Raw genomic sequence first — 15,000 nt, forward strand, 5'->3', positions numbered from 1 at the left:
AGTAGAAAAGGTCTTTCGATTGCATGATACAACAGACTAACTGCTTGCATAATGAAACAGATAGGCTCCTCTGGCCTAATACAACAGAGTAACTAATTTCATAATTCAACAGACTGGCTCCATCTCTCGCTGAATAAACCAGACTAGCTCCTTCTTTTACCCCGTACAACAGACTGGGTTCTTTTGCCTAATAAAAAAGGCCAGCTTCTCGTCTTGCCTAAAATGAATCTTTAGCTTTCCAATCAAAGCAAAGGAGATCCTCATGTCATTTTCCCAGAATAAGAAGAGGTAGAAGTACAAGTTAGAAAGCTACGCAACTGAAGTGGCTGGATGATAGGATACACAGGATATTCAACACTACTACAATTACCCGGTTCAGGGACACTATATACTGTAACCTTACATGCAAGAGTTAGGAACCACAAAGACAATGTCATAGAGCAAGTTAATTACTATATAAGTTTTTTTTCAGAGTTCTATCATTATTCAAGCAATTTTTGTTCCAACATAATTTTCATTGTCATCGCCATTTTTTTTTCCTCCCTCTCTTTTTGTTTGCTGATATGCATGTTATATCATCATTATTAAGCGTTAATTCTATTGTGATTTTATTACCCAGACATTAGAACTCTGTGGTCAACCTGCAAATTGATGTTTGTAATATATCGCTGATATTGCATATCTCATCTTATTTTAACGATGTCAAAAGTGTAAGATCAATGTACCCTTATTGTAACTCTGTATATGGCTTTTGGTGAAATGAAGATTATTATTATTATTATTATTATTATTATTATTATTATTATTATTATTATCATTATTATTATTATAAGTAATGGAAACCAGAACTGCGCATGCTATCAAGCAAGGAAATTCAAGTTCAAATGTTTAGGACAGCTATGGAAATAGGGATCTGATACAGGAGAATGTTTAGAGAACAGCTTTTATATGGTACGCCACAGAAGCGGTGGTGGATGACCAAGCCGCAACAAAATAGCGTTGAAAATTGTCCCAATCACTTAGTAAGATACACATGAAAGAGGAGGAGTTATTTCCCTGATGCAAAACAAGGAATTTCTAAGTACCCCCCCCCCAAAAAAAAAAAAAAAAAAAAAAAAAAACGGAGGATTTTTTACTAAAAATCATCGAACAACCATCCGCTAAATAAACATTCCATATTAGGAATCAAGGAATTCCCAAATACCCCCCAAAAACATTCTATGCTAGGAATCAAGGAATTCCCAACTACCCCCCAAAACATTCCATGCTAGGAATCAAGGAATTCCCAAATACCCCCCAAAAAATATTCCATGCTAGGAATCAAGGAATTCCCAAATACCCCCCCCCAAAAAAACCATTCTATGCTAGGAATCAAGGAATTCCCAACTACCCCCCAAAAACATTCCATACTAGGAATCAAGGAATTCCCAAATACCCCCCAAAAAACATTCCATGCTAGGAATTAAGGAATTCCCAACTACCCCAAAAAACATTCTATGCTAGGAATCAAGGAATTCCCAACTACTCCCCAAAAATATTCCATGCTAGGAATCAAGAAATTCCCAACTACCCCCCAAAAACATTCCATGCTAGGAATCAAGGAATTCCCAACTACCCCCCCCCAAAAAAAAACATTCCATGCTAGGAATCAAGGAATTCCCAACTACCCCCCAAAAAACATTCCATGCTAGGAATCAAGGAATTCCCAACTCCAACTACCCCCCCCCAAAAAAAAAAAAACATTCCATGCTAGGACAAGGAATTCCCAACTACCCCCCAAAAAACATTCCATGCTAGGAATCAAGGAATTCCCAACTACCCCCCAAAAAAACATTCCATGCTAGGAATCAAGGAATTCCCAACTCCAACTACCCCCCCCCCCAAAAAAAAAAAAACATTCCATGCTAGGACAAGGAATTCCCAACTACCCCCAAAAAAACATTCCATGCTAGGAATCAAGGAATTCCCAACTACCCCCCAAAAAAACATTCCATGCTAGGAATCAAGGAATTCCCAACTACCCCCCAAAAAAACATTCCATGCTAGGAATCAAGGAATTCCCAACTCCAACTACCCCCCCCCCCAAAAAAAAAAAAAACATTCCATGCTAGGACAAGGAATTCCCAACTACCCCCAAAAAAACATTCCATGCTAGGAATCAAGGAATTCCCAACTACCCCCCAAAAAAACATTCCATGCTAGGAATCAAGGAATTCCCAACTCCCCCCCCCCCAAAAAAAAAAAACATTCAATGCTAGGATTCAAGGAATTCCCAACTACTCAAGAAAACGTTCCATGCTAGGAGTCAAGGAATTCCCAACTAACCCCCAAAAACATTCCATGCTAGGAATCAAGGAATTCCCAACTACTCCTAAAAACATTCTATACCAGGAATCAAGGAATTCCCAACTACCCCCCAAAAAAACATTCCATGCTAGGAATCAAGGAATTACCAAATACCCCCCCAAAAAATATTCCATGCTAGGAGTCAAGGAATTCCCAACTAACCCCCAAAAAACATTCCATGCTAGGAATCAAGGAATTCCCAACTACTCCTAAAAACATTCTATACCAGGAATCAAGGAATTCCCAACTACCCCCCAAAAAAACATTCCATGCTAGGAATCAAGGAATTACCAAATACCCCCCAAAAAATATTCCATTCTAGGAATCAAGGAATTCCCAACTAACCCCCAAAAAACATTCCATGCTAGGAATCAAGGAATTCCCAACTAACCACCACCAAAAAAAAAAAAACATTCCATGCTAGGGATCAAGGAATTCCCAACTACTCAAGAAAACATTCCATGATGGCAGTTCGAATTCCCATCTACAAGTCATTCCATATTAAGAATCATGGAATTTCCAACTATCCAAGAAAACATTCCATGCTAAGAATCCGAATTCCCATCTACAGGATTTATACCATATTAAGAACCATAGAATTCCTAATAACCAAGAAAACATTCCATGCTAAGAGTCAGAATTCCCAACAACAGGAGTCATTCCATACTAAGAATCATGGAATTCCCAACTACCCAAGAAAACATTCCATGCTAAGAGTCCGCATTCCCATATACAAGATTCATTCCATATTAAGAATCGGGGAATTCCCATCTACCAAAGAAAACATTCCATTCTAAGAGTCAGAATTCCCAACTACAGGAGTCATTCCATACTAAGAATTATTGAATTCCCAACCATTTAAGAAAACTCCAAACGTATAAATGATAAATTTCCAACCAATAAAATAAAAATATGCTCCTAAACAGGGAATCAAGGAAATCCTAAATACCTATGAAATGGCATATCCATTAATGTCATCACATATTTCACAATTGTTCACGATATGACATTTGTATACTTGGAATCAGGAAATTCTGAAGAGAGCTAGAAAATCCCTTCATGCCAGGAATCATGGATTTTCTTACTACCTTAGACAATGATATTTCTACGCCTGGAATCACATAAAATTCCCATAAAAAAAAAAATTCTAGTGTCAAGACTTGAAATATCCGACAGACTGAAACCGACATTTTATTATTATTATCATTAATATTACTAGCTAAGCTACAACCCTAGTTGGAAAAGCAAGATGCTATAAGCCCAAGGGCTCCAATAGGGAAAAATAGCCCAGTGAGAAAAGGAAATAAGGCAAGCCTACTGCCAACCCTGCTTTGGAATCTGTTGGATGGGAGTTCGAGACTCCCTCAAGCTCGATAGTTTCTTGTGATATCTGCAACCTCACCATCCTTGTGAGCTAAGGATAAGGGAACCTTTAAGTCTACCTGCTGAATAATCAGTAGTCATTGCTTGGCCCACCCTGGTCCTAGCAAGGGGGGTTGGGCGCCGATCAAATGTATATATGGTCAGTGTCTAGGAGTGAAGGGCATTGATACTATCCCTTGCCTCTGTCATTCATAAGTGTCCTTTAAACCTTTAAAAAATGCTTTCGAAAAGGCGTCCCCAAATTCCCTTCTATCACCAATAAATTAATTTTCAAATAATCAATAAGAAAAAAAAAAACATACTAGATATTACCTATTAAAACATACACATTCCTAAAATGTCTTTCCCATGCCGGGAATCGAACCCGGGCCTCCTGGGTGAAAGCCAGGTATCCTAGCCACTAGACCACATGGGATCTAGCGGTCTTATTACTATCAGTAAAGATAACAAAAGGTGATTTGGTATCTTATAACACTGAAGACAATGTCACTTGTTTCACAACACTGAAGAAAATGTCACTTGTTTCACAACACTGAAGAAAATGTCACTTGTTTCACAACACTGAAGAAAAATAAAATTTTCATCACTATTAAACAAAACGAAAACTTTTTCTGAACTAGTGAAGAAAAATAGAAAGTACTCTCCTTACCTAAAACTACATGAAAGCCATTTCACATAAAAGCAAAGAAACAGTTGTCATTAACCAATCGCAATGCTGTGCAATTATCCTCTTTCCTCATGAAATAACTAGGAACTAAAATCCCTTTTCTTCAGGAAACTACAATTAATTCAAGAAAATTCCTTCCCATGCCGGGAATCGAACCCGGGCCTCCTGGGTGAAAGCCAGGTATCCTAGCCACTAGACCACATGGGATATAGACACTAACTCATTTCTTATTATTGTTATTGTTACTGGCTAAGCTACAACCCTACTTGGAAAAGTAGGATGCTATAAACCCAAGGGCTCCAACAGGGAAAATAGCTCAGTGAGGAAACGATCCAGGGATAAAGAAAATATTTTAAGAAGAGTGACAACGTTAAAATAAATATCTCCTTTATAACTATAAAAACTCTAACAAAACAAGAGGAAGAGAAATAAGATAGAATAGTGTGCCCGAGTGTACCCTCAAGCAAGAGAACTCTAACCCAAGACAATGGAAGACCATGGTACAGAGGCTATGGCACTACCCAAAACCAGAAAACAATGATTTGATTTTAGAGTGTCCTTCTCCTAGAAGAACAGCGTCATTTCAGTATGTTGTACCGTATGTATTTCATACAAGCTCGTACACTGTAAAGTTTTTTTCCCCTCATTCTCACCCCCTCCCCCTTTGAAAACATAAATCTGTTTAAGCTTCCTATCGCAAGGCCTTGTACTGTTTGAATTTTGTGTCCTTCTTGCTCGCAACTATCTGTATATAAGCTCGTTGTCCCGTTGAATGACCTCAGTTGCATTCACCTCGCCTTTCTGTTAAAGTCTAACAGCTACAAAGCCATAGTACCATAAAATTCCGTTTTTTTTTTCTTCTAAAGAGCTAATTTGAATTAGAATAAATTTACAAATGTAAGTCATTAACCATCTGGGCCGGGGTCTCAGAGGCCATTCAATTCCCATGACCTACTGTGGGAAAACAAAATTCGCCCTGAATTAAATGTTCAAGAGGTTGAACAGCAAGATGAAGGCAAGGAATCTGGAATGCAGGAATAGTAGAAAGTTGAAAAGTATGTACAGCTAGAGCTAAACAGTGGATTCAGCTAGGGGGCCAGGGAAAGCTGCTAAGACTCTCAAGTAATGCCTAAATAGAGCTTGAAGAAAAAAAAAGTGTTCTTCCATTACAATATATCAATAAAAAGCTGAACAGTGAGTTTAGCGTTTTTCACTTCTAAATACACTGATTCCTTTCCCTTTAACAATAGATTTGCTTAGATGTAGGCCTAATCAAGCAACTTTGTTATTATTATTATTACTAGCCAAGCTACAACCCTAGTTGGAAAAGCAAGATCCTATAATCCCAAGGGCTCCAATAGGGAAAAATAGCCCAGTGAGGAAAGGAAATAAATAAATGATGGAAACAAACTAACAATAAATCATTCTAAAAACAGTAACAACGTCAAAATAGATATGTCATATATAAACTATTTACAACGTCAAAAACAGATATGTCATATATAAACTAGAAACAGACTCATGTCAGCCTGGTCAACATAAAAACATTTGCTCCAACTTTGAACTTTTGAAGTTCTACTGATTCAACTACCCGGTTAGGAAGATCATTCCACAACTTGGTAACAGCTGGAATAAAACTTCTAGAATACTGTGTTGTATTGAGCCTCATGATGGTAAAGGCCTGGAAGAAATTCCTCTAACAACATCGGAAAGTGAAGTTGTTCCACTCAAACCAAAAACCTTCGTTTCACCATATAAACTTTAACTATATTACTGAACCGAGACAATGCCCTTTTGCATCAACGAAGAATAAATTCCAATTACACCAAAGAAAATTCCTTCCCATGCCGGGAATCGAACCCGGGCCTCCTGGGTGAAAGCCAGGTATCCTAGCCACTAGACCACATGGGACATAACAATAATCTTTCTACTTTCATTATTTCATAAAGAAAACATTATTTCTTTCCTAGTAATTCACGAGTTTCAATTAGAATTGAAATGAAACTTGACTAAAATTAAGCGTAATGTTACTTCTTCACTAAATGTAACTGAACGTTGATTATCTCACAGCGAGATTAAAAGCCAAAACTGTATACTTGAATACAAATTAGAGATTAACTATCAATTAATAAGTATAAATGATACTCAAAAAAATATAAAAAGATGCTTCTTTAAGTAATTCATTCTAAAAATTTAATATAAAAGTTATTATTTATAAAAAAGACAATAGGAAAATATTTTCACAAAAAGAAAGTTACTTTAACAAAAAGAAAGGCCCCACTTCCCTATAAACATGTACTTCTTAAAACAAAACAAAATCATTTTCACAAATAGAAAGTGACTTTTACTGTAACAAAAAGGGAAATGCCACTTTCACCATTAACAGGTAATTCATAAGAGAAAACATTTTGCTTTCACTAAAAGAAAGTGATTGGTTCACTATAAGAAAAATGGAACCCACTTTCACCATTAACAGGTGATTCATAAAACAGACAAAAAAATCTTTCACAAAAAGAAAGTGACTGGTTCACTATAAGAAAAATGGAACCCATTTTCACCATTAACAGGTGATTTATAAAACAAAAACAAAAAATCTTTCACAAAAAAGAAAGTGATTGGTTCACTATCAGAAAAATGTCAAACACTTTCACCATTAACAGGCGATTCATAAAACACAAAAAAAATATCTTTCACAAAAAGAAAGTGATTGGTTCACTATACGAAAAATGGAACACACTTTCACAACATCTTAAAGAAAAAAAAATAACTTTCACTAAAAGAAAGTGACGCTCCTTTCACCATAAACAGATGATTCTTTAAACCAGGAGAAAATGCTTTCTCCATCAATACTAAAAAAATGGCTTTTTCTAAAATTCTGTGAGTCCCACTAACTCGTTAGTTTCTTTGGTGGCTGCAACCTCACCATCCTTGTGAGCTAAGGATGGGGGGCTAGGGGGAGCCTATAGGTCTATCTGCTGAGACATCAGCAAACCTTGCCTGGCCCTCCTTAGTCATAGCTTGGGTGGAGAGGGGCTTGGGCACTGATCAGTCTCTAGGGCATTGTCCTGCTCGATAGGGTGGCCTTTAGACCTTTAAACCATCCTCCTGGCACCCGAAAAAGGAAGGAAAACTTTCCAGAAAAAAAACGTGTAAGTCCCTACCTAAACGAAAACAAAGGGGGGGGGGGGGGAATTTGAACACCTTCTTTTACTAAGGGCCAGGTAAGGAAACTTAGGTCCCTTAAAAACAAGGGAAAACTCTTTTTACTGAAAAAGAGGAAAGGCGTTTTGTTCTAAGAGGGAAAACTTTCTTTGGCTAGACCGTTGTGTTCACATAAGAAAGAAAAACTTTCTTTTATTGAAAAGGAATGAAAATTCCCTTCATTACTAAAAGAAAAAAAAATGAGGGAAAACTATCTTCCTATAATTATCAAGATGGGGAAAATGGAAAAAACACCGCTATAAAGTTATTCCTTACACCTAAAAATAACTTTCGTTATTACATATCCAAAGAACTTCACTTCTTTCAACAAATAATATTAAAGGAGAACTTTCTCTTACCACAAAATGACCTTAAAAGAGGAAGAGCTTCCTGTCAATCCGAGACAAAGTTGACTGCACTCACCGTCAAAAGGAAAATGCTTCTTTCACAGCAAAAACACATGAATAAATGCTTCTTTCACAGCAAAAACACATGAATAAAAGTTTCTTTCACAGCATAAACAAATGGATAAATGCTTCTTTCACCGCAAAAACAAATGGATAAATGCTTCTTTCCCCGCAAAAACAAATGGATAAATGCTTCTTTCACCGCAAAAACAAATGGATAAATGCTTCTTTCCCCGCAAAAACAAATGGATAAATGCTTCTTTCACAGCAAAAACAAATGGATAAATGCTTCTTTCACCGCAAAAACAAATGGATAAATGCTTCTTTCACCGCAAAAACAAATGGATAAATGCTTCTTTCCCCGCAAAAACAAATGGATAAATGCTTCTTTCACAGCAAAAACAAATGGATAAATGCTTCTTTCACCGCAAAAACAAATGGATAAATGTTTCTTTCACAGCAAAAAAAATGGATAAATGCTTCTTTCCCCGAAAAAACAAATGGATAAATGCTTCTTTCACCGCAAAAACAAATGGATAAGTGCTTCTTTCCCCGCAAAAACAAATGGATAAATGCTTCTTTCACCGCAAAAACAAATGGATAAATGCTTCTTTCCCCGCAAAAACAAATGGATAAATGTTTCTTTCACAGCAAAAACAAATGGATAAATGTTACTTTCACAGCAAAAACAAATGGATAAATGTTTCTTTCACAGCAAAAACAAATGGATAAATGCTTCTTCCACTGCAAAAACAAATGGATAAATGATTCTTTCACAGCAAAAGCGCATGTATAAATGCTTCTTTCACAGCATAAACAAATGGATAAAGGCCTTTTTCGGAGCAAAATAATTGGATAAACGCTTCAGTCACAGCAAAAACAAATGGATAAATGTTCTTTCACAGCAAAAACAAATGGATAAATGTTCTTTCACAGCAAAAACAAATGGATAAATGCTTCTTTCACAGAAAAAACAAATGGATAAATGCTTCTTTCACTGCAAAAACAAATGGATAAATGCTTCTTTCCCTCGCAAAAACAAATGGATAAATACTTCTTCCACCGCAAAAACAAATGGATAAATGATTCTTTCACAGCAAAAGCGCATGTATAAATGCTTCTTTCACAGCATAAACAAATGGATAAAGGCCTTTTTCGGAGCAAAAACAATTGGATAAACGCTTCGGTTACAGAAAAAACAAATGGATAAATGTTTCTTTCACAGCAAAAACAAATGGATAAATGTTTCTTTCACAGCATAAACAAACGGATAAATGTTTCTTTCACAGCAAAAACAAATGGATAAATGCTTCTTTCACCGCAAAAACAAATGGATAAATGCTTCTTTCCCCGCAAAAACAAATGGATAAATGTTACTTTCACAGCAAAAACAAATGGATAAATGTTTCTTTCACAGCAAAAACAAATGGATAAATGCTTCTTTCACAGCAAAAACAAATAGAAAACTGTTTCTTTCACAGCAAAAACAAATGGATAAATGCTTCTTTCACAGCAAAAACAAATAGAAAACTCTTTCTTTCACAGCAAAAACAAATGGAGGGTAGTTTCATTCACCATAAAAGAGGAAAAACTGTCGTTTCCACAAAACAAATAGAAGCCGCTTTCAACACACGAACAGAAGTACACAGACACATTCGGCATAAGAGAGGGAAAGCTGACTTTAATGAGCATTTTTTATATTGAACATGTTGGCATAACCCTCTCTTCATAATTCATACACAAAAGATAAATTTTAATATCACTATTCTTAAAATATTTTATATTGTCACTGTTCTTAAAATATTTTATATTGTCACTGTTCTTAAAATATTTTATATTGTCACTGTTCTTAAAATATTCTATATTGTCACTGTTCTTAAAATATTTTATATTGTCATTGTTCTTAAAATATTTTATATTGTCACTGTGCTTAAAATATTTTATATTATCACTGTGCTTAAAATATTTTATATTGTCACTGTTCTTAAAATATTTTATGTCACTGTTCTTGAAATATTTTATATTAATTTTTCATTAGTTCTCTTGTCGTTTATACATTTATTCGTCTCCTTCCTTACTGGGCTATTTCTCTATGGAGTCCCTGGGCTTGTGGCATTCTGGTTTTTCCAACTAGGGTTGTAGCTTAGCTAGTAGTAGTAGTAGTAGTAATAGTAGTAGTAGTAGTAGTAGTAGTAGTAGTAGTAGTAGCTGACATAAGCCTCTCATAATTTATACACGAAAATTAAAGTCTAACGTTGCCACTGTTCTTAAAACACTTATTTTCAATTGCTCATTTCGCCTCTTGTAGTTTATTCATTTCTTTATTTCCTTTCCTTACTGGGCTATTTCTCTATGGAGTCCCTGGGCTTGTGGCATTCTGGTTTTTCCAACTAGGGTTGTAGCTTAGCTAGTAGTAGTAGTAGTAGTAGTAGTAGTAGTAGTAGTAGTAGTAGTAGTAGTAGTATTTCGTTTCTCAACGAAAGGAAGAGAAATTCTACGAAAGGAAACAAATTTCTGCTTGAAACAGAGCGAAGTCATTTCCTTTAAAAGGAGGAAAAGTAGCTCAATTTCTTTTTTTAACAAAACACATAATTTTGTTTCCTCAAAAATAATCTATAATGTGAATGTAAATTGGTGACATCCTATGTGGAAATTCGTTAGTCTTTCTGATGGGTAATTTAGTTTTAACGATAAATAAGATTTAAAGGATATTTACAATTATCAAAATTCACCTGAAATGAATCCTCATAAATTAAGGCATAGTTTAGAAAAAAAAAAATAATACTAAAATACGTATGAAATAAGTAAATCTACATAAACAAAAAATGTGTATATATATACATTATATATATATATATATATATATATATATATATATATATATATATATATATATATATATATATATATATATATAATGTATATATATACATTATATATATATATATATATATATATATAACATATATATGTATATATCTAAATATCTACATACATATATATATATATATATATATATATATATATATATATATATATATATATATATGTGTGTGTGTGTGTGTGTGTGTATACACACACAGCAGCACAGTTATCATGTAAGTTAGGAGAGATAGATAGATTTTTGGGACTGAGACATATATAAAAATCAAAGACATAAAAATAGCAGTATCCTCATTAGCTAATAAAAAGAATCAATGACTATCTTCATCAACATAAATGTTACGAAAGATTAACGCCTTAAGCATCAAAAACCACTATGACAACATACTGATCTGATTATTCACAACGATAACTATCGAGGCTAAAGATATCAAAAAACAACAATTGGCACCATAAAATGGTGTTACCATAACAATGGTCATCTCTTAAAAAAAGAAGTTTTGTTATGGCAGAAAACAAGAAAATCGTTTAATGGCAAGGATCACAACAACCATTGCATATTATATGACTTGTTGTTGCAAAAATATTGTTAACACTGGATATTAACAGTAAAACTACACGTTTTACAACAAAATCAATATTTTGCAACAACAATAACACATGCTGCTACAAAATAATAAATAAAACAACAGCAACAACACCATTACAAATCATATAACTTATTGTTGTTAAAATAATAATGTTAACACTAGACACTAACAATAAAACTAAAAGTTTTAAAACAAAATCAATATTTTGCAACAACAATAACACATGCTGCTACAAAATAATAAATAAAACAACAACAACAACACCATTACATATCATATAACTTTTTGTTGCAAAAATAATGTTAACACTGGATATTAACAGTAAAGCTACACGTTTTAAAACAAAACCAATAATTTGCAACAACAATAACACATGCTGCTACAAAATAATAAATAAAACAACAACAACAACACCATTACATATCATATAACTTTTTGTTGCAAAAATAATGTTAACACTGGACATTAACAGTAAAACTACACGTTTAACAACAAAATCAATATTTTGCAACAACAATAACACATGCTGCTACAAAATAATAAATAAAACAACAGCAACAACACCATTACATATCATATAACTTATTGTTGCTAAAATAATAATGTTAACACTAGACACTAACAATAAAACTAAAAGTTTTAAAACAAAACCAAGATTTTGCAACAATAAGAACACATGCTCCTACAGAATAGAAAATAAAACAACAGCAACACCATTGCATATTAGACAACTTATTGTTGCAAAAATAATAACGTTAACACTGGGCGCTAACAGCAAAACTACGCGTTTTAAAACAAAACCAAGATTTTGCAACAACAATAACACATGCTGCTACAGAATAAAAAGTAAAACAACAACAGCAACACCATTACATATTATATAACTTATTGTTACAACAATAATAACATTAACACTGGACATTAACAGTAAAACTAATTTTTTTACAACAAAAACAATATTTTGCAACAACAAGAACACATGCTGCTACAAAATAAAAAATAAAACCATGTGGTAGCAACAACACCTTGGTATTGTTACTGAAATAATTAAAATGAAAAAACCGATGAAGTTACAACGAAACAACTCACAGTGTTGTTGCAGTAAAATAAACACATGTTACGATTAAAACACTCGGCAATATCGAAAAGTTTTAAGGAAAAACATGCAAATTATTGCACTTAAAAAGCACTATAATGTATAGTAAAACCAGACTTTTTCAGCTGAAATAATTTGTAACAACTAAAACAAATGCTGTAGCACCATAAAAAAACAATTCTGTAGCAACAACATAGCGTTGTTGCTAAATAACTAAGAGGTAAAAACAGACTCGGTTATAATAAAAAATAGCAGCTGTGTTGTTGAAGCAAAATAAACACGTGTTATCGAGCAATGGCGGGAAAAATAAAAGCAAAAATAGGTAAATTGTTACATTTGAAAAAAAAAAAAAACAATGTGAAAACAAAAATCAATATTACAACAACAACAACACCTAAAAAATCTCCTCATCATCAAAGAATGAAAAGGAGGTAGGTAAAAAATCACGCCTCTCCTCCCAGACGAATTTCGATCAGCTGATGGGATAATCTAACTCTTGGTGAAGACCAGCAAAATGATGCCAGATACAACCCTGCCCCCACCCCCCTCTCCGCCCCCGCCCCCAACGCCCACATTATTTATCAAACCAACCAGCCAACCGGCGAAAGACTTTTCTAACTATTTAATTGTCCATCAACGAGAAGAAAAAGAACTTTCGGAGAAAAAGGAAAAAAGGAAAAAACTCAGCTCATCAACATGATATTCTCAAGAGAATTACGTCCGCCAGTTATTGAATTACAAGTTTTGGTACGGAAGCTCATTGGAATGGAAGAGAAAAGCCTGTAATTATGAAAGAGAGAGAGAGAGAGAGAGAGAGAGAGAGAGAGAGAGAGAGAGAGAGAGAGAGAGAGAGAGAGAGAGAGAGAACTAAAAGCAAAAGTAAAGTGCTATATAACTTAAAAAAAGGAAATTCATTCTAAGATAGTCACATATTGTGTATGCATGCATGCATGCATACATAAATACATACATACATACATACATAAAAATAAATATAAACACATATACGGGGAGAACAGATTGGATCTGTTTTCTAAAAAAAAATATATCTTTCCCTGTTGACCCGAGCTGTAAAATACATACTTGGTAGTCAAGTGACTTTTGTGGGTCGCAGCAGACAAGGTTGAAAAGGACTATCATCTTCTTCCCAACCCCCGAAAAAAAAATTAAGTGTCCAGCATCCCACCATAGGAGCTACAATGTGTAAAAAATTCACCCTTACATTATAAAGAGGTGTATGGCTATATATATATATATATATATATATATATATATATATATATATATATATATATATATATATATAGACATATACATATACATATATATACATATATATATGTATGTGTGTGTGTGTACTTCTATCTAGTCAAGCACAAAGGCCTCTTCCTATCCCTCGGTTAAGGGGGAGAGAAAGTAGTCATACCCAGTAGAGATGGGGTACCCAAACAGGTACACTCGGACAGCACAATCTTCCACAAATTGCCTAAACACTCATGTTTTAGTTAGGAAAGTGGGAGGGGGGGGGGTTGAGAAGGGCTGAATCTGTGTGTGGTGTGTATGTGCATATCTATCTAAATATATATCCATCATTTTTGACGGGTCGCGTACACTAGTATACAAATAAGTAATATGAAAAACTAAGAAGAAACAAGAAAAGACAAAACACACTTTAAGAGAACTGAGGCTAATGTTCCACGTGAGATAAAAAAAAAAAGGACTTCGTTTTTTATCAAGAACAAAAGGATTGCCCAATGACTCCTGGTATCCTGGTGTGTCTTTCGCCGTACAAAAGAAATAGGCTAAGAGAACGCCAGGCTGCAAAACAAGGGGGAAAATGTATCAGAGAGAGAGAGAGAGAGAGAGAGAGAGAGAGAGAGAGAGAGAGAGAGAGAGAGAGAGAGAGAGAGAGAGAGAGAATAAAGGAGATGTCGAATGAAGAGCAATGTGTAAATGATATATATATATATATATATATATATATATATATATATATATATATATATATACACATACATATATATATATATACATATACATATGTATTTACACACACACACACACATATATATATATATATATGAGAGAGAGAGAGAGAGAGAGAGAGAGAGAGAGAGAGAGAGAGAGAGAGAGTTTATGAGGAATGCTATTATAAAATGGCTCATAATTTACCTTGAAATAGTCTACCAGCAGAGAGAGAGAGAGAAAGAGAGAGAGAGAGAGACTTTTACACGAGACTAATAGCTGAACCTTAAGTTTTACAAATATGTAAGAGATAATGACGAAATTAATGTGAATATAGGAATATTCAAAAGGCAATGGAGGGAAAGAACGAGAGTTTTATCATATTTGAAGAACCTGATAATAACAGAAACAGATGTAAATTAGCCATGACAGAGAGAGAGAGAGAGAGAGAGAGAGAGAGAG

At 34.3% G+C, this 15,000-nt stretch overlaps 3 non-coding genes across 3 annotated transcripts; all 3 read right to left on the reverse strand.

Moving 5' to 3' along the window:
* Positions 1–4,072: 4,072 nt before the first annotated feature.
* TRNAE-UUC (transfer RNA glutamic acid (anticodon UUC)) lies at positions 4,073–4,144 on the reverse strand. Its single transcript has one exon. It is a non-coding gene; the product is annotated as a tRNA-Glu (tRNA).
* A 387-nt stretch (positions 4,145–4,531) lies between these two features.
* TRNAE-UUC (transfer RNA glutamic acid (anticodon UUC)) lies at positions 4,532–4,603 on the reverse strand. The gene has a single exon. It is a non-coding gene; the product is annotated as a tRNA-Glu (tRNA).
* Positions 4,604–6,235: 1,632 nt separating this feature from the next.
* Positions 6,236–6,307, reverse strand: TRNAE-UUC (transfer RNA glutamic acid (anticodon UUC)). Its single transcript has one exon. It is a non-coding gene; the product is annotated as a tRNA-Glu (tRNA).
* Between the last annotated feature and the right edge of the window lie 8,693 nt (positions 6,308–15,000).

The sequence above is a fragment of the Palaemon carinicauda genome, chromosome 35 (assembly GCF_036898095.1).
Source record: "Palaemon carinicauda isolate YSFRI2023 chromosome 35, ASM3689809v2, whole genome shotgun sequence".
Lineage (NCBI taxonomy): Eukaryota > Metazoa > Arthropoda > Malacostraca > Decapoda > Palaemonidae > Palaemon > Palaemon carinicauda.